This window comes from Myxine glutinosa, chromosome 5 (genome assembly GCF_964187855.1).
Source record: "Myxine glutinosa chromosome 5, kmMyxGlut1.1, whole genome shotgun sequence".
Lineage (NCBI taxonomy): Eukaryota > Metazoa > Chordata > Myxini > Myxiniformes > Myxinidae > Myxine > Myxine glutinosa.
In genome coordinates, this window is record NC_136265.1 from 148,465,007 (window position 1) to 148,486,466 (window position 21,460).

The following is a 21,460-nucleotide window of genomic DNA, read 5'->3' on the forward strand; positions in this document are numbered from 1 at the left end:
GGAAGAGGACGTCAGGCCCATTAGAGCTGCAGCACATTCTCATGAGTGAATAGGTAGGTTGGTGCAAGATTCCCCTTTCAGGAAAGGTGGGGCAAGATTCCCGCCACCCCCTGCAAAATTGTCAGTCCCAACGGTGGTGTTATTCAGTGTACTCAACATTTTTCATTTAAAATTGTCACCTACATAGACCACCAGCCAGATAGATATCCATCTGGTGCGGACGTTCAGGATACTGAACATTTAACCATAACCGAGAAATGGTAGTTTCGGGAGGGGGAGGAGGGAGATATTATAGTCCCGATGTACTAGTAGCGACAACTTGCAATTAGAAGCCATTTTGTATCCATCGTGTGTGGTGCACAGAACCTGGTCCCATTGTGCGTGATGTGTCCGTCCGTTTTCTGATCTTTCTCTGCACCCAAAAGAAGGATTATATTAGTTCATGATTTTTTCCGTCAGAATAAGCATACAATCAGACAGGATTGATTTAACCTTAAATATATTTCGCAAACAACCGTGACAAAATGAGGTTCACAATGATGAGTTCCGAAATTGAGATGTACAGAGTGTGTGAATAGAACAAACATACAGGTAGCGAGGGAATGTAGAAATTTGAAAGAATTAGAAGAGGGAGAGGGAAAGACAGAAATGGAGGCAAACCATCCATGCCAGATGGACACACCGTCATGAGAGTAGAGAATTAGAAAAGTTATTGTGAATTAAAGAAAAAAAGAGATTGATTAATTGTATACTCTGCCTGAACGCAGGTTATTGGCTGATTCGTAAAGGTGATACTGGGTGGTTTGCCATTGCTTACCCAGCAATTAGTCAAAGCAGGAATATGTCATTCGTTCATGGTGCCGGTGATAGCTCGCCTACTCTTGGCGAAGACACCGTGAGAACCTACACACACACACACACACACACACACACACACACACGCACGCACACACACACACACACACACACACACACACACACACACACACACACATATATTGTTATGTTTGTGGGGGTAGGGATACTTTAGACCAGGTAGATTTGTGTAGGTAGCATGCTCCGACCGTCGTGAAGAAGAACCACCACCATGTAATAGGTAAAGGACCTGTTTAGCCCGGATGTCGGATGAAGTTGTATATTTGTCCCCGCCACGAGGGGGCGGGGCATGTTATTTAGCTCAGGGATTAGGTTAAGTAATTCCCTGTTCGTCGTTCCCTATGTGATTTATCCTTTGTCTGTTTTGGCACTGCACCATAGACACTAGCGCAGGAAATTCCTATTAACTACACTAAATAACAATAAAAACCAACCGGAAGCCAGTTCTGAGCACTGCCTGTGGACACCACCAGCTACATCACCACGAAGGTCGAGCAGGTCGAGAGCCACGCTGAGAAGGACAGTGGTTGGGCGGGAGTTGACCAACGGGAAGGCCGTGGTAGGAAGGGACTCGCTGATTGGCAAGGTACGACCGGTGACGTCAGAAGCGGACTGCGTGTGGATTGGTAGAGATCTGAACATGCCGTGGCCTGCGGAGATGTTTCGAGAAGCACCGAGGACATCATGACCCGAGGAAAAAATGAACTCTCAAACCGGCATTTTGCCCTCTTGCTCCATTTTCCCTCTGGCTCCATTGTCGCTCTTACCCTCCTGTCTCTCTTCTCCCTTTTCGCTTTCTCGTTCTGGACCTCGGGAATGATTGTGTTTGGACCGACCGTGTCGAAGACGCCACCGGGAGACGTGCAGAGGCAACAGGAAGTGCCGTGGCCCGGGAACTGCGGTTCTCCATGTCTGACGTAAAAATACGCTGGCGAGAGAACTACTTCCTCACAGCGGATGGAGGGGGTGAGTGATATGGAAGAACGGGTTGGGGAGCCTGAAGGCTCTGAAAGTGAGCCGGATATAGGGGAATTAGAGGTTAGGAGTGAAACCTCCCCCGCCCTGAGCATTAGCCCATCCCCCTCACCCAACAGGGAGCCGGGAACAATGGGAACGGACCCAAACGCTTTCCAGACCATGTTTGATAAATTAATGTGTCAAATGAGGGGAATGAACAATAATATGAGTGACCAAATTAATGGATTGAATAACAAAATGGATGCCCAGCATAACAAAATGGATACCCAAAGGAATGAATTAAGGGGAGACATGAAGGGAATGAGTAACAAAATGAGGGAAATAAAAGAGGATGTTAATAAAAATGGGAAACAGATGGGAGAAAGGAGTGAGCAAATTAATGCTCAGACTGACAAAATTGATGGATGGACGAGTGAATTGAAGGAAGAACAAAAGAATGATACAGGTGGGGCACAGCAGAAGCCATTGGTGGCAGAATTTGAATCAAAATGGGGGGAATTAACATTGGGAGTGGAGGAGTGTGAGACCCAGGCTGGTGCGCTTGGGGCACGGGAGGGGGGAAATTTGATTGCGGAGTGTTTGGAGGTAAATGGGGAGTGTCTAAAGGTAAACAGGGAAAACTCAAAAGTAAATGGGGAATTTTGGGAAGAAAATTTTGAATGTTTGGAAGAAGATCGGGAATGTTTGTTAAATGAAGACCTGGAAGGTTATCGGGATGGTGTGGATGCCGGAATACACCAACATGGGGAAGAATTCGGAATTGTGCAGCACCGGGGCGGTGGTTTAGAGCAACAGGGGGTAACAATATTGGAGGTCTGTGTAACAGAACCGGAATGGTAGTTATGGATGAAGACCTGTTGGGGCCGCAATTGGTTGGGGTATCTGGGATTCCAAGTGCGCTGTGCAAATTGTGGTGCCACAACCGTATCGGAAGGAGATATTGAGTTCGGCACATGAGACACCTTTGGCCGAGCACGTTGGAGTGAACAAGACATGTGAAAGAATTTTGGTACATTTTTCTGGCCAGGATTGCGACGTGATGTGGCGGAATTCTGTAAATCTTGCCACTCTTGCCAGCTGGTGGGAAAACCTAATCAGAAAGTCCCATCCGCACCTTTAAAACCAATTCCAGCTTTTGAAGAGCCATTCAGTCGAGTCATTATTGACTGTGTCGGCCCTTTACCTAAAACTAAGGCTGGACATCATGTGTGCTTCCACTAGGTTCCCAGAGTGGTGCCTCTTAGGAAAATTACTGCGACAGTTATTGCAAAGGCCGTGATTATATTCTTCACCCTGGTTGGCCTACCTAAGGTCATCCAGTCTGATCAGGGTTCCAATTTCATGCCAACACTTTTTCAGCAAGTGGTACACCTGTTGGGAGTGAAGCAAGTGAGGTCGAGTACTTACCACCCCGAGAGCCAAGGGGCCTTGGAAAGGTTTCACCAGACATTGAAGAATATGATCAGAACGTATTGTTTTGAATGTGACAAGGATTGGGATGAAGGAATACCTTTATTGTTGTTTGCTACGAGGGAATCTGTTCAGGAGTCATTGGGGTTCAGTCCTTTTGAACTTGTGTTTGGACACGCAGTTCGAGGACCATTGAAATTGGTGAAAGAACAGTGACTACAGGAGGAGTCGCAGTCAACAGTGGTAGAGTATGTGTCAACGGTTAGGCACAGATTGGCAAAGGCTTGTGAAGTTGTGAGAAGAAACTTGAAAGTGACACAGGATAAAATGAAAGTGAGACATGACAAGAAATCTCAGATAAGAAATTTCAGTCCTGAGGACCGAGTGTTCGTGTTGCTTCCTGTTCCAGGTCAGCCACTACAGGCTAGGTATTTTGGTCCCTATGCAATCGAAAGGAGGGTTAATGAAACAGATTACGTGGTGAGAATGCCCGACCAACGGAAAAAGTGGCAGCTGTGTCATGTCAACCGACTGAAGAAATATCATGAGAGGAAGCCTGTGAAAAAAATGGTTCCTGTCTCATCTGCAGTCGGGGTGCAAGAGAATCCAGAGGTTGAGGCCGGTGTGAAGTTTGATAACTTTGATGACCAGGCTTGTCCCAGATTGACGAACACGGAGGTGTTGAGTAATTTAGATGAGAAATTAGGTCATTTGACGAGGGAACAACAAGGACAACTATCCAACCTAATTTTTGAGTTTGCACATTTGTTCACAGATGTACCTGATCGTACTGGCCTGGTATATCATGATATTGAGGTGGGGGAAGCCACTCCTGTGAAGCAACACCCCTATCGGATGAACCCTGTGAAGATGGAGTATCTTCGGAAGGAGGTTCAGTATATGTTGGAGAATGACATCATCGAACCAAGCAGCAGTGAATGGAGCTCACCATGTGTGTTGGTTCCAAAACCCGATGGCAGTTTTCGCTGTTGTACGGATTTAAAACGGGTTAATGCAGTGACCAAGACAGACTCACATCCCATCCCGAGGATTGATGACTGTATTGATAGAATAGGCCCAGCTAAATTTGTAACTAAATTTGACTTGCTGAAAGGGTATTGGCAGATTCCTCTTACCGATCGGGCAAAATAAATTTCGGCCTTCGTCACACCAAATGGGTTGTATCAGTACAAGGTTCTTCCCTTTGGGTTGAAAAACGATCCTGCTACATTTCAATGGCTGATTAATAAGCTTATTGCAGACCTTGAGGGGGTGGAGGCTTATCTGGATGATGTCATCATCCACACTATGACCATGGAAGATCATATTAAACAAATTCATGCATTCTGAAAGAAACTGACCGAGGCAGGGTTGACCATCAACTTAGCTAAGAGTGAGTTTGTAAAAGCACAGGTGGTGTTCCTAGGCCATGTAGTAGGTCAGGGTCAGGTGCAACCGGTGACAGCCAATATAGAAGCCATTGATCGCTTCCAAGTTCCAAAAGGGAAGAAGGAGCTTATGAGATTCTTGGGTATGCCTGGTTGGTACCAGCGGTTCTGCAGGAATTTTTCTGATGTAGCCCCTTTAACGAATTTGCTGAGGAAAGAGACCAAGTTTGTTTGGGATGACAAATGCCAGGCTGCCTTTGCCCACGTCAAAGCGATATTGATGAGCTCTCCTGTCCTAGTAGCGCCGGATTTTCAAAAACCATTCAAGTTGGCCATTGATGCAATTGATGTGGGGGCTGCGGCAGTTCTATTACAGGAGAGTGATGATGGCATTGCTCACCCGGTGTGCTACTATTCGAGGAAGTTTGACAGACATCAGGAAAATTATGCCACCGTGGAAAAAGAGACCCTTGCTCTCTGACTAGCTCTACAGCATTACGAGGTGTATCTGGGAACTACTACCTTTCCTATAAAGGTTTTTACTGATCACAACCCCTTAACCTTCATTCAAAAAATGAAAAATAAAAATCAAAGGTTGATGAGATGGAGCTTGTCTTTGCAAGAGTTCAACTTGGAAATTGGGCATGTAAAGGGCAGGGACAATGTAGTCACCGATGCTTTATCCAGAGTGAATTAACCTTGAGGATTCCTGTGCGTTGTTTGGAATTTTTGTTGCTTAAGGGACTTGATCAGCCAAAGTTTTGATTTGTAGTTTTATGGGTGTGAGTATTACTTTTGGTTGTTAAAGATACTTTTTGTATGGAAAGAAAGTTTTCACCATGTTCAAACTTTCTTCCTTGAAGGTGGGAAGTGTTACGGATCTGTCACTTTCACCTTTGTTGTTATTATATACTTGTAGGATTTTTCGTTTCAGGTAATATTTTTGTTAACATTTTTGTGTGAAATGGAGATGACTTTAGTAAAAGGTAAAAATAAATGTTTGTGGAGGAAAAATTAAAAACGTGGCAAAGAACCGGAAGGAGGAGGAAGAGAGAGGAGATGGCCAGGAGAGAGATACAGCCATGAATCGCATCGAGGCTGTGAGCGGACCTTTTTGATATGGGTCTCAAATGAGTTGAGGCTTCCCGTGACGGGGATTGTCTGCGACATTGTCATATATTGCGAGTGCAATTAAACCTGCATCTCAGGTTTTATCACCAAGTGTGAGGTATTAAAAAAAACAAAAAAAAAAACACCTTTAGAGGCCATTTTTCCCCGCAAAGCGGGGGTTGGCCTTTTTCGGGAACCATGGTTGTTGTTGTTTTTTTGGTCCCCTTTTTGAAGCAATGTTTTACGGCCGGATGCCCTTCCTGACGCCAACCCTTTTTGCCGCCTTTAACGACAAACAGGGAATTACCAGTGAACTGGTACTCAATTAGCCGACCTCGGAAGGATGACAGGCTGAGTCAACCCCCCTGGCGTTAATTCAGCGATCGACCGGGATTCGAACCCAGGATCCTAGGATCCTAAGCCGGCACCCTAGCCGCTAGCCCAACACCAGTGTGAGGTATTGTTGAAGAGAAATCAAACGCCTCCATTACGGGCCGATATGCCATTTTGTCTTCGAAGAGGAAGAGGCTGTCCACTTGGTGCATCTTGTTTTGCCGTTGGGATTTCCATATCGACCTCATCGTGTTGATTGCCGTTGGTTTACATATCAGCTCAATTCCCATATCGACCTCTCGCCTGGTAACTCCTCGTTCGCCGTCGTGCCGATACCTGCCTGTTCACGTCGTTCTGCACGGCTTCAATCGGCGTGGAGATCCGTGCACGGACTTTGGGGAATGTTACATTCCACTCACGTTTGGCGTGTCGTGAGTTTATTGCTTCATTGGGGATTGATGGTACCATCATATGTGTTGTTAATTTGATGCAAGTGACATTTTCATTGTACTTTCTTTAATAATGTTATTATTGTGTATGTGAAAGTTCTTAATACAATTACTTGTTTTGTTCTACAATTGCATTGGTGTGGTTTTACCATGGTTTATTAGAACACTCAAAATAACAAATCTTTCTGCCGCGTTCCCTCTCGAGACTCTGAGGTGCACCGTAACTGGGGTTTGGGGAGGTAATACGTAACAATACATACATACATACATACATACAAACATAAACACATACATACATACATACATACATACATACACACATAATAATAACAAGTGAATCCTCTTGGATTGCGCTGAGGTTCGGGCTTGGAATTTCTAGGAGGAAGTATAATTTGTATGCAATGAAAGTACATGTAATATGGGATCGAGTAAGATCGAGTAAGCTTCACCAGTGCGCGTGCGCGAATTTACGTCACGTCGGCAGCGAGAAGGCGTTCCCCAACACGAACCAATCAGGAACTGCCACGCCCACTTATATGATCTCCGAATTCCTGTGACAGGAATTAGCGTTACACTGGCTGGAAGTCAATCGCTAAAGGCGCTTCCTCAGCGCCAATAATAATGAGAATACATTTATTTTATATAGCCCTTTTCAAGAAGCCCAAAGACGCTTTGACAGAGTACAAAAAACAAGTGCAAAAAGACAAAAATCAATAGGTAAATAATCAAAGCAAAAGGAAGGAGAAGGAGAAGAGATAGTCGGGGGTTAAATGTTGTGGGTTAAATGTTGAATGCAGTGTTGAACAGTTTTGAATGTGGTGAGGTTTGGTATACATGGTATACAATGTGGTGAGGTTTTGAATACAAAAATACACACACATACATGGTATACATACATATACATGGTATACACGTACATACATATATGCACACATACATCATTATGTATCATTATCATTACCATTATAATCTCAAGAGTATGTAAACATAGGGGCAATACCCCTGGGCGCTCACCTGGTAGAATAAAGCAGTATACTGCACTGATTAAAGGTATTTTAAACCGTATCATGACATTTTAAACCAATTTCAATAGTTGCTAGAAGACAGGCAGCATGTACGAGTACAATTGTACTAAGGTAATCATAAGACTTTAAACAAACAAACAAACAAAAAATACCTATTTTTGGGGCATCCCCCTGCCCCCCCCCGCCCCCCCCCCCCCCGGGAAATTCCCAAAGGCGAAGATGTTTTTTAATGCCGTGAACAAACTTTAGTCACAATATAACAAATATAATTTCTGCCAAGTTTGGTCAAAATCCCATCAGCGGTTTCGGAGGAAAAGTTACAAGTGTTTACGGATGGACTGACGACACGCCATCGCATAAGCTCCCCGAAACTTCGCTCCAGGTGAGCTAATAAATAGACACACCCAAATTATCTACAAACAAACAAACAAACAGACAGAGAAATTACCTCAAATGTAACATGCTCTCCTCTGGGGAGTGTAAAAAGTATCGTTTAACATCCACAGTATCGTTTAACAGCTCTCTCTGCCTCCTTCAAAAAGGTATTTTCCCATAATTAAAGTCGCTTATCCTGTGCGGTAGTTCTGTCGATCCACCTGTCCCTCGAGTCAAACGAACAATGAAACAACTCGTAACATTGTCTACCTGGACTGACAAGTTATATCATGTTGTGTTCATTACCACAAAGGTATGCACAATGCCACCACATAAAGTGGCACCGTCTTCATGGGCACACGTTTGGTAAGGAGCCATCTAGGTATTATGTAAGATTATTGACACCTCCTCACATTTCTGACATACACACACCTCGCTCACCTCCTCACCCTTGCCATCCTTCCAAACAACTTAATTTTTTTTTTTCCTTCCACACCCTCTTCCACAGGTGTCATTTACAAAGAAGAAGACAACCTGAATGCACCCAGTGGGTCTGTGGTCCCACACAACCTGAGTGCACCCAGCGTCTGTGGTCCCACACAACCTGAGTGCACCCAGTGGGTCTGTGGTCCCACACAATCTGAGTGCACCCAGTGGGTCTGTGGTCCCACACTACCTGAGTGCACCCAGTGGGTCTGTGGTCCCACACAACCTGAGTGCACCCAGCGGGTCTGTGGTCCCACACAACCTGAGTGCACCCAGTGGGTCTGTGATCCCACACAACCTGAGTGCACCCAGTGGGTCTGCGATCCCACACAACCTGAGTGCACCCAGCGGGTCTGCGATCCCACACAACCTGAATGCACCCAGCGGGTCTGCGCTCCCACACAACCTGAGTGCACCCAGTGGGTCTGTGGTCCCACACAATCTGAGTGCACCCAGTGGGTCTGTGGTCCCACACAACCTGAGTGCACCCAGTGGGTCTGCGATCCCACACAACCTGAGTACCATCAATTAACACCCACTCGGTGTTAATTCGACGGCCCGACAGAGGCTCTAACTCAAGACCCTAAGATCTTAAGGTAACCACCTTAACCGTTAATCCAACACCTGGCTACACACAGGACTAATGTAACGTGTTAAATAAGGTGGGTATTTTACTGAATACCATATTTGTAATTTATTCCATGGTGCCGGCGATAACTCACCTACTCTTCACAAAGGACACCGTAGGATATTTAACGTCCACCAACTAATGTTGGCAGACTGGACACCTATTTGAAGTCCATCGGACAGCAGGATGAGAGTTTGACAGTTTGTATCCTGTGACGTGACACGCATCATGTGTTTACGCCTGTGAAGCAACAGGATGGCAGTTTATACCTGGGTCGGGATTCAAACCCACGCTAGATAGCTTAGAGACGAGTGTGCAGACCTCTTGGGTCACCTGTAATGATGGTAGATCACAAGTAATTTTGTCTTATTGGAGGCTCCTTGACACTTGTTTGCACTTCTAGGCAACACCTGCTGTACTGTAATCAAAATGACCAGGTGGGTACTCGTTCCCATGTTTCACATAAATGGCCTTCCTGGATAAGAATGGCAGAAAACACAAACACACACAGACACAAAAATACTAGTATGGTAGTGTGGTTGTACATTAAGGACACCAGCATTGTAGTAAAGATGGCAGGTAGTATGGTCGTAATTAAAGATGGTAGTGTGGTCATAAGTATGGTAGTATATGGCATTAAAGATGGTGGTTTATAGGTTTAGCAGTAACTAGTAATGGTGGCAGTATGGTAGCAATTAAGGATGATAGTATGGTAGTAATGATTGAAGTGGATAAAGATGGTAGTGTGGTGATGAAGATGGTAGATGAATGGTAGTGTGGGAGTTAGGATGGTAGTATTAATGTAATAATAAATTCTCAATGTCAAACAGGAAATCAGAGCTGTCTCCCTTGACATATCACGTGCCTTCGATACGGTCTGGCACCCAGCTCTGCTCACCAAACTCTCCTCCTATGGTATCCATGGAAATCTCCACGCAAGGATTGCAGACTTCCTCTCTGGTCGTAGTCAACGTGTGGCCCTGAATGGATTTCTCTCATCTCCCCGTCCTGTTCAGGCTAGAGTTCCCCCAAGGTAGTGTGCTGGGCCCTGTGCTTTTTCTGGTCTTTATCAATGATCTCTCCGACTCTCTGGAAAATCCTCTCTATCTCTTTGCTGATGACTCCACTCTCTGCCGCTCCATTCCTCATCCCTCAGATCGGCAATCTGCAGCCTCCTCACTCTCTGCAGACCTGGACAAAATCACAGACTGGTCAAACAAGTGGAACATGTCTTTCAATCCTGACAAATCTCACACTCTTACTATGTCTCTCCGAAAGGACCGACTGGAAAACCCTCCTATCCACTTTCTCAACAATCCTCTCCAAGAAGTTCGGTCACTCAAGCTTTTGGGTCGCACTATCTGCCATTATCTTTCCTGGGAAAACCACATTTCCAAGCTCGCCTCCAAAGCCAGTCGCCGACTGGGCATCCTCCGTCGTGCGAAGTCCTTCCTTGGCACACCTGAGCTCCTCACCACATACAAGGCTTTCATCCGCAGCTCAATGGAATACTGTTCCCCCCTCTGGGCTGGTGCTCCTCCTCACACCTAGCTCGTCTTCACGCTGTTGAAACCAAAGCGTTCAGAATCATTGGAATCTTCCGCGATGAAGCTAACTCCAAGGGCCTTTCACTCACCGCAGGCAGGTTGGTGGTCTTTCTGTCTTCTACAGACTCCTATCCGGCCTCGTTCTCCCAGCTCTCTCTGTGCTCTGTCCCCCAAATATTCCTACAGGTCGCACAAGATCTGCCAGCAACCCTCTTGTGGTTAAACTGCCAAAATCAAGACTCTCTGCTTACCTTCACTCCTTCATTCCTCTTTTCTCCCACCTCTGGAACAAACTCCCTCACTCTCTTCAATCCCACTCCTCCATCCAGGTCTTTAAAACAGCTGTTCACCACCATCTCTTATCTTCCCCCATCCAAAACCTTGATCTTTTCTACCCCCGTTAATTCACACCAGATCCACTTTTTTGAAATACCGACTTCTTTCCTGGAAGTTCTTTCCTGGAATTAAATTCCTTTCCTGGAATTAAATATATCATTGGGAGGGAGGAGGGAGGAGAACAGTGCACAAGGACGTTACCATGGTGATCACCAATCAATACCTAATTAACTACCTATGAGTCCTGACTCCGCCTTCCCATGCCTCCTCCCCCCAAGCCCTCTCCCTCCCACAGATCTTCCGTTGTCCCTGTTCTATGCTGTTGTGCTTGTGTGCTTCCTTCTCTCTCCCCATCTTGTCCACCGCTCCCTTTACTGTACGTTTTCCTTTTCCGTTTTTTCTTTTTTTGGGGATTGATGTTAGCTCTTACACGAGCCTCGATCTTGTATTCAAATATATATATATATATATATATATATATATATATATATATATATATATATATATATATATATATATATATATATATAATTATATATATATATATATATATATATTGTTACGGACCGCGGATAAGATGTTAATTTGCCGAGTGGATGGCGCCGCAGCCTGAACTGTTTTTACAATGACTAAGACCCGATTCCTTAAACGTGGGCCAAATCGTGCCACAGATATTCAATGGGGAAAAGACAAAGGCGACGCGGATGTGAAGAAGAGGAAGGAGACAAAAAGGTTTGAAATACGATTATTATTTATTACTATTTACAGGATTGAAAGAAACCAAGGAAGAAGGAAAGATAATAAAATAAAGACAGACAGAGGGACGGACCAGAAGGACACAGTGAAAATTCTAGCTTATCTATGCAGTCTTAATTAACCCAGGACAGAACAAACAAAACGGACTCACACGAATGGGGAATGGAGGCAGGAACGGTTGGCTGGACCGGGAGGAAGGTTCAGCTCGGACCAGAGGACGGCCGGGCCGGGAGGGAGCAGCCGCCACCCTTCCTCAACAGCAACCTGCCGTCAACGCTCAAGCTGCGGCGGTCAAAGCTGCGATGGTTCAAAGCTGCTGTGGTTCAAGCTCCGGTGGTTCAAAGCTGCTGTGGTTCAAGCTCCGGTGGTTCAAGCTGCTGCCGTGGGGACATCGTGTGCTTTTTCAGGACTCCTGTTCATCACTCCTGCGCACTTGTGTCAAAGGCTTCCCCCGCGCTTCTGTCAACGGCTTCCGCGCGCGCTTTTTATAACGCCGCAGGCAAATCAAGCCACCGGCCTCCAGGACACACCCATCGGTGAACTCGCCTCGGCCCTGATTGGTCGGCACGGGCCCTCTGGCTCCACCCTTGATGACGATGGGAGGGCACGCCCAGGATTCGGCAGCTCCTCCCCCTTCTTCTCCAAGCCTACCTCGTGGCTTATGGAGTCGCGGTGAAAACAACCCACAGCTGCAGCAAATGCGGTTTGATTAATTGAAAATGAAAGGGGATCTATCTCTTTGAATTCGGTGCAATGGAGTGTCAATTAATGGAAGACAAATCCTTAGCCTAATACACAGAATAAGGAAATAACTACCAACAAGGAGGAAATCTATGATTGGCTAACGTGATTGTTTATGAAATAACTACGGAACGACCTTTGACCTTTATACACAGACTGGAGGCAGGAGGGTCCAGAATAAAGCAATTTTAAAAAACACAATAAAAAAACACAATCCTCATATCCACAACAATATATATATATATATATATATATATATATATATATATATATATATATATATATATATATATATATATATATATATATATATATATATATATATATATATATATATATATATATATAGTAGTGTGTGAGTGGATATGGTAGTAATGATGATAGTATGGTAGTAAAGATTACAGTATGGTAGAATATTGGTAGTGTGCGAGTGAAGATGGTAGTAATGATGGTCGTAATGATGGTAGTAAGGATTACAATATGGTAGTAAGGATGGTAGTGTGGGAGTGAAGATGGTAGTAAGGAGGGTAATATGGTAGTGAAAATGGTAGTGAGCATGCAGGCAAAATAAAGCTAATTTGCCTTGGCTGCCAAGGATGACTGAACCCGAGCAGCACACGGAGCCAAAGAGGGGGGTATTGTCGCTTCCGGGGTCACGCGACCCTCCTTTGATGTTGGGAAGTCGTTTCCCCGATGCAGCTTCCCCATCCTCGGTGGGTCAATTGACCCGAAGGCAACAATGGGAAGAGAACACAAAGTAATTGAGCAAAGGGCAAGAAAGTCTAAACGTGGTTTCACTTTAAGGGAAACTTTCCGCACGTCTGGTTTGGATGAAGTACCAAAGCCAAACAATGATATTCATAAATATTATTATTAAAAGCTAAACAATGATATTCATAAATATTATCATGAAAAGCTAAACAATGATATTCATATATATATATATACACAGACTTGGCATTTAATATGGAATATATTTTTTGTGGGGGTGAACTTACTTTTCAAGTTGACTTAGAACCAAAAGTTCATTGAAATTATGTTGAAATTATTCTAGATTTTGTTAATGTGACCTTTAAAAGAAACAAAAACCACATTTGACATTTCGAAGCAAATAAATTGATCCTTGAAAGTGATGTAAACTGATATCGAACTCAATTCACGGACAGTACTGTGTTAAACTTCTGTGCGTTTTCCAGAAGTATCTCTTTATTTTGCACATTAGCCAAATTTTCTTTCAACAAAAACAAAAGCTAAATTATGACTGGGATTACGGACAGTAAAATTACAGTTCAGTACTTCGTGTAACCCCCACGAGCATTCAGGAGAGCACGTACATGTTGAGGCATGCTGTTCACGAGATTTGCCAAGGTTTGGACAGGAATCGCTTGCCATGCAGTGACAATAGCCTGCTGCAATTCACGCACAGAGGTCGGCTGCTCGTCCAAGTTGTCGATTTGATGCGTTAATTCTGCCCACACGTTCTCTATCGGATTCATATCCGGGGACATTGCAGGCCACTCCATATGCTCTACACCACGGTCAGCAAGAAAGTGTTGGATCATGCGAGCACGATGAGGCCGTGCATTGTCATCTTGGAAGACAAAGTTTCCTCGAAAGGCTGCACGAACAAATGGAAGCAATGTTTCTTCCAGAATGGCCCTGTGCTTGAACTGGTTCAGGTTTCCATTCAGAACAACCAGGTCAGTTTTGCCCCCTGCATGAAAAGCAGCCCAAATGGTCACCCCACCACCTCCAGCTTGGACTCTTGGCACTATACAATCTTCATTGTGGGCTTCATGCACTTGTCTGTGCACTCGGATGCGGCCATCTTGACGATAGACCAGAAATCTAGACTCGTCACTGAAGGTCACGTGATTCCAGTGTCCTGGCTGCCATTGACGGTGCTCTCTGGCCCACTGCAATCGGCGCTGGCTGTGTTGTCTGGTCAGGCGTGGCTTTCTCAGGGGACGCCTGGCACGATAGCCTGCTTGAACCAGTCATTGGTTGACTAGCCTTCTGGATACAGGCACATTTGTCAGTTGCTGCCACTCAGCCCTAAGCCTAAGCCGATTAGCTGACTTGGTACGGCCATTACAGACTAACCGGTGCAGCTGGCGATCATCCCTCCTTGTGGTTCTGCGTGGACGTCCTGGCCTCAGTATTGGAGTAGGGACACCCCTCTGAGCATTTCGTTTCAGGATCTTTGACACCTGACCTTGAGTGATGCCATACTGCCGAGCAATAGCACGCTGTTTCATGCCAGAATTTCGTAAAGCCACCACTCCATGACAAACAGCATTGTCAAGTTGACGGACCATCTCCAGAGGAAGCGCCAATAACTTTTGTAGACGTGCAGCAGTTGTTTTCCACTAATACAGAACGCAACAACCCTTATATACCCGATTGTGAAGCCAATCGTCAAATGTAGCTGTCCTTACATTTTGTCACACCACCTGTGATATAATCCTGTTATTGACTTCTTGCTGCGAAAGACAATCAGTGACATGGTTCTTTCAACAAAGACATCACCGAAGGATAAAATAAACTCACCAGATTGATATACTGAGTTCAGAAAGTAAACCCAAGTCAAGAAAAAAAAAAATTCCATATTAAATGCCAAGTCTGTATATATATATATATATTGTATACTGAATCGAGGCTTGTGAAAGAGCTAACATTTATTTCACAAACAAATCAACCAGACAAACAAAATATATAAAAGAGGGAGCGGAAGACAAGATGGGGAGAGAAGGGGAAGCACACAAGCATAACATTTGAGAGCAGGGAGATGTGTGGAAGGGAGAGGGCTTGGGGGGAGGAGGCGTGGGAAGGGGGGAGGGGGGGGGGGTGGGAGAAGTATAAAACACAAGGACACCAAGGACTTCCAGGACAGAAGTTGGTATTTCAAAAAAGTGGATTTGGGGTGAAATTAGCGGGGGTAGAAAAGATCAAGGTTTTGGATGCGGGAAGATAAGAGATAAGCTATATATTATAAGATAAGATAAGATAAGATAAGATAAGAGATAAGTGAACAGCTGTTTTAAAGACCTGGAGGGTGGAGTGGGATTGAAGAGAGTGAGGTAGTTTGTTCCAGAGGCAGGAGAAAAGAGGAATGAAGGAGTGAAGGTGAGCAGAGAGTCTTGATTTTGGCAGTTTAACCATGAGAGGGTTGCAGGCAGATCTTGTGCGACCTGTAGGAATATTTGGGGACAGAGCCCAGAGAGAGCTGGGTGGGCAAGGCCAGAAAGGAGTCGGTAGAAGATGGAAAGACCACCAACCTGCCTGCGGTGAGTGAGTGAAAGGCCCTCAGAGTTAGCTTCATCGCGGGAGATTCCAATGATTCTGAACGCTTTGGTTTCAACAGCGTGAAGACGAGCTCGGTGTGAGGCAGGAGCACCAGCCCAGAGGGGAGAGCAGTATTCCATTGAGCTGCGGATGAAAGCCTTGTATGTGGTGAGGAGCTCAGGTGTGCCAAGGAAGGACTTCGCACGACGGAGGATGCCCAGTCGGCGACTGGCTTTGGAGGCCAGATTTGAAATGTGGTTTTCCCAGGAAAGATCATGGCAGATAGTGAGACTATTATTATTAAAAGCTAAACAATGATATTCATAAATATTATCATTAAAAGCTAAACAATGATATTCATAAATATTATTATTAAAAGCTAAACAATGATATTCATAAATATTATTATTAAAAGCTAAACAATTATATTCATAAATATTATTATTAAAAGCTGAACAATGATACTGGTAAATATTATTATTAAAAGCTGAACGCTGATACTCATAAGTATTATCATTGAAAGCTAAACAATTATATTCATAAATATTATTATTAAAAGCTGAACAATGATACTCATAAATATTATTATTGAAAGCTAAACAATTATATTCATAAATATTATTATTAAAATCTGAACAATAATAATTGTATTATTATTAAAAGCTGAACAATGATATTCGTAAGAATTACTTAAAAAGCTGAACAATGCTACTTTTAGGTATTATTTTTAAGTGCGGAATAGTGATACCTGGAGGTATTATTATTAAAAGCTGAATAATGATACTCAGAAGTATTATTATTAAAAGTATATTGCACGACCTCGGAGGAAATATCTATCTATAATTCCAGTAATCTCTGTGTGTTTGTTTGTACGTTTGTACGTTTGTACGTTTGTACGTTTGTTTGTTTGTCTGTGACCGCTGTTTCTCGACAACTACCGGTCCGATATACTTGAAACTTGCCAGGTATATTGCTGGGGACCCGAGGATGTGCCTTTTCAAGGTTTGAAATTAATCGGACAAGTACTTACCGAGCTATGGCGATTTAGCCGTTCGCCGTTCGCTTTGGCTTTGCGAATGGACCAAACCATTCATGTAAATAGAGGGGGGGGGGGTGTTCTGTGGTCGTTCGCTTTGGCTTTGCGAATGGACCAAACCATTCATGTAAATAGAGGGGGGGGGGTTCTGTGGTCGTTCGCTTTGGCTTTGCGAATGGACCAAACCATTCATGTAAATAGAGGGGGGGGTTCTGTGGTCGTTGCGAATGGACCAAACCATTCATGTAAATAGAGGGAGGGGGGTTCTGTGGTCGTTACTGCCACGTGGTTTCAAAGTTTTTTTTTGTTGTTGTTTGCACGCATGTTTTTTTGCACCCACGTACGGGCACGCCCTAGGATGTTTACACACACACACCCCTACACAAATTTTTTTTTTTTTTTTTTTTTGGCAAGGAAAGGGCACCCACGTACGGGCACGTCCTAGCTTATATATAGTACGGGCATGCCCTAGTCTATCTATAATTCCAGTAATCTCTGTACGTTTGTTTGTCTGTGACCGCTGTTTCTCGACAACCACGGGTCCGATATACTTTTAACTTGCCAGGTATATTGCTGGGGACCCGAGGATGTGCCTTTTCAAGGTTTCATATTAATCGGACAATTACTTACCGAGCTATGTCCAAAAAACGATTCAACCAATCAGAGAGCAGCGAACTATCGCGTGTGCCGAACGTGGCGGACACACTCTGCCTCGGATGGCACATTTGAGAGCGTATTCATTTATTTCACGTTTGCAAACTATGTTGGCGTTAAACTATGTTTTAAAACTAATAAAAACGAATTTGCGATTCATTCGCTTTCCTGCGCGTTTGTGCACGCGATGGCGATTTATTTACCAAACTCCGGAAGCCGTTCGCTTTGGACCAAACCATTTCATGTAAATAGAGGGGGGGGGATATAATTTTAGATATAGATATAGTACGGGCAATGCCCTAGTCTATCTATAATTCCAGTAATCTCTGTGTGTTTGTTTGTACGTTTGTACGTTTGTACGTTTGTTTGTTTGTCTGTGACCGCTGTTTCTCGACAACCACGGGTCCGATATACTTTAAAGTTGCCAGGTATATTGCTGGGGACCCGAGGATGTGCCTTTTCAAGGTTTGAAATTAATCGGACAAGTACTTACCGAGCTATGGCGATTTAGCCGTTCGCCGTTCGCTTTGGCGTTGCGAATGGACCAAACCATTGCATGTAAATAGAGGGGGGGGGGGGGGTTCTGTGGTCGTTGCGAATGGACCAAACCATTCATGTAAATAGAGGGGGGGGGTTCTGTGGTCGTTACTGCCACGTGGTTTCAAAGTTTTTTTTTGTTGTTGTTGTTTGCACGCATGCTTTTTTGCACCCACGTACGGGCACGCCCTAGGATGTTTACACACACACACCCCTACACAATTTTTTTTTTTTTTTTTTTTTTGGCAAGGAACGGGCACCCACGTACGGGCACGTCCTAGCTTATATATAGTACGGGCATGCCCTAGTAATATTAATTAAGATATTTCCAGTAGACTTCTCTTTAAGTAATTAAGACATTTCCAGTAGATTTTTCTTGAAATCAAACTATAAAACGGTCGACTTTTCGGTATTCCTGGGTACAGCGTGTTTTTTTCCCAACCATAGACCATAGTCGATAGTGTCGGTCGTGTGTAGTTGATGCAATTACCTTGTACGTTGGACCGAGACCTCCATAGTTGTGTAAACTTGTTCGGGGTCATTTCACATATTTTACACATATTTGCCCGAGGATCTCTGAGCTATGGAAGGAATTCCAATTCGGATTCCGTTTCATGCACTGCTTGTTGTTTCAAGCTCGTCACCCTGAAGAGCTCATTCAATGGGTGGGAGAAAGGTGCAATCTATTTATTACGTAAGCAGTGGGGCAGGGTGGCAATACGTATCAAGAAAATTATGATTTGCAGAAGGAATACAAGGGACAGATTGAGAAAAAGGATGTATTTAGGGTAATGTGAATGTGTGATATTGTGGTATTGTGGACAAATAAGGGAAAGGAGTTTGAGATAAGAAAGAGATCATGGTGTGGGTTTTGTTGGTGTTGTATACGGTGGGTGTGCTCGTTGATTGGAGGATTGGGTTGGAGTTGGGAGTGCATGAAAGGGGAGGGGGGAGGAGAAGGGGCTTGTATGAATCATATGGAGAGGATTAGCCTGCGGCGTTGGGGAGGAGGATTGAAATGTTACGCTACATTTGCGTACGTAATATATAAATTTATCTAAAGCCGTTTGGAAACAGGTGTATGATACAAACGTTGTAACTTATAAGGGAGCGAGTTTGGGGCCGTTCGTGCGCAGCCCGCAACGATCATATCATACCCTGCACTTTCAATGTGCTCAGACAATCCGCCACAGAGCGGTTCCTCAACGGAGGTTTGGAGCACAAAGCGAGCAGTGATCGCGGGGAGGGACGCCATCACATCGCCGACGAGCCCACGTTCCCGGGAATAAATAAATTCCCAGTTTGCGCGGCGCGAATTTCCTTCGGGACGTAAATCAAATTCCAACGCGTCGACTCCGAAGCTGAAAACATAAAGCGAACTCGCCTCGACTTGCCGTGTTTCTAACGACGCGTTCTATATGGAGGCCCCGGGGAGCGTCCCTGCCCCTCTCTCCCTCCCCCCTCGCCTGCCCTCCAGCTGGGTAGAGTTCACAGGTACCCTATGACGCACAATGGCACAAACCGCCGGATACCCGAGTGTGCCGCAGTTATACTCAGAATGCTGAGTGCATTCTCTGATTGACACTGGCCAAGCGCAAATATTTATTTAAATAATATATTCGTTGGTTTTAAAAAGTCTTGTTTCCTCTTAAACTTCGCTTTGTTTGAGTTTTGTACTTTGCTTTGTTTGAGTTTCGTACTTCGCTTTGTTTGCGTTTCGAACTTTGCTTTGTTTGAGTTTCGAACTTTGCTTTGTTTGAGTTTCATACTTCGCTTTGTTTGTGTTTCGTACTTTGCTTTGTTTGAGTTTCGTACTTCGCTTTGTTTGCGTTTCGAACTTTGCTTTGTTTGAGTTTCATACTTCACTTTGTTTGAGTTTCGTACTTTGCTTTGTTTGCGTTTCGAACTTTGCTTTGTTTGAGTTTCATACTTCACTTTGTTTGAGTTTCGTACTTTGCTTTGTTTGCGTTTCGAACTTTGCTTTGTTTGAGTTTCGTACTTCACTTTGTTTGCGTTTCGAACTTTGCTTTGTTTGAGTTTCATACTTCACTTTGTTTGAGTTTCGTACTTTGCTTTGTTTGCGTTTCGAACTTTGCTTTGTTTGAGTTTCAAACTTTGCTTTGTTTACGTTTTGTACGTTGCTTTGTTTGAGTTTCGTACTTCGCTTTGTTTGCGTTTTGTACGTTGCTTTGTTTGCGTTTCGTACTTCACTTTGTTTGAGTTTCGTACTTCGCTTTGTTTGCGTTTCGAACTTTGCTTTGTTTGAGTTTCGAACTTTGCTTTGTTTGTGTCTCGTACTTTGCTTTGTTTGAGTTTCGTACTTCGCTTTGCTTGCGTTTCGAACTTTGCTTTGTTTGAGTTTCACACTTCACTTTGAGTTTCGTTCTTCGCTTTGTTTGCGTTTTGAACTTTGCTTTGTTTGAGTTTCGTACTTCGCTTTGTTTGTGTTTCAAACTTTGCTTTGTTTGAGTTTCGAATTTTGCTTTGTTTGCGTTTTGTTCTTCACTTTGTTTGCATTTCGTACTTCGCTTTTTTGCGTTTCGTACTTCGCTTTGTTTGCGTTTTGTACGTTGCTTTGTTTGCGTTTTGTACGTTGCTTTGTTTGAGTTTTGTACTTCGCTTTGTTTGCGTTTCGAACTTTGCTTTGTTTGAGTTTCGAACTTTGCTTTGTTTGCGTTTTGTACTTCGCTTTGTTTGCATTTCGTACTTCGCTTTGTTTGCGTTTGGTACTTCGCTTTGTTTGCGTTTCATACTTCATTCTGTTTGCGTTTCGTACTTCGCTTTGTTTGTGTGTCGTACTTCGCTTTGTTTGCGTTTCGAACGTTGCTTTGTTTGAGTTTTGTACTTCGCTTTGTTTGCGTTTCGAACTTTGCTTTGTTTGAGTTTCGAACTTTGCTTTGTTTGTGTTTCGAACTTTGCTTTGTTTGAGTTTCGTACTTCGCTTTGCTTGCGTTTCGAACTTTGCTTTGTTTGAGTTTCACACTTCACTTTGAGTTTCGTTCTTCGCTTTGTTTGCGTTTTGAACTTTGCTTTGTTTGAGTTTCGTACTTCGCTTTGTTTGTGTTTCAAACTTTGCTTTGTTTGAGTTTCGAATTTTGCTTTGTTTGCGTTTTGTTCTTCACTTTGTTTGCATTTCGTACTTCGCTTTTTTGCGTTTCGTACTTCGCTTTGTTTGCGTTTTGTACGTTGCTTTGTTTGCGTTTTGTACGTTGCTTTGTTTGAGTTTTGTACTTCGCTTTGTTTGCGTTTCGAACTTTGCTTTGTTTGAGTTTCGAATTTTGCGTTGTTTGCGTTTCGTACTTCGCTTTGTTTGCATTTCGTACTTCGCTTTGTTTGCGTTTGGTACTTCGCTTTGTTTGCGTTTCATACTTCATTCTGTTTGCGTTTCGTACTTCGCTTTGTTTGTGTGTCGTACTTTGCTTTGTTTGCGTTTCGTACTTCGCTTTGTTTGCGTTTCGTACTTCGCTTTGTTTGCGTTTCGTACTTTGCTTTGTTTGCGTTTCGTACTTC

The 21,460-nt window shown here is 43.9% G+C and overlaps 1 protein-coding gene across 1 annotated transcript in view; it reads right to left on the reverse strand.

Moving 5' to 3' along the window:
- Nucleotides 1-21,460, reverse strand: part of TRPT1 (tRNA phosphotransferase 1) — a 458,396-nt gene that overhangs the window by 251,240 nt on the left and 185,696 nt on the right. The gene's annotated exons all lie outside the window — the stretch shown is intronic.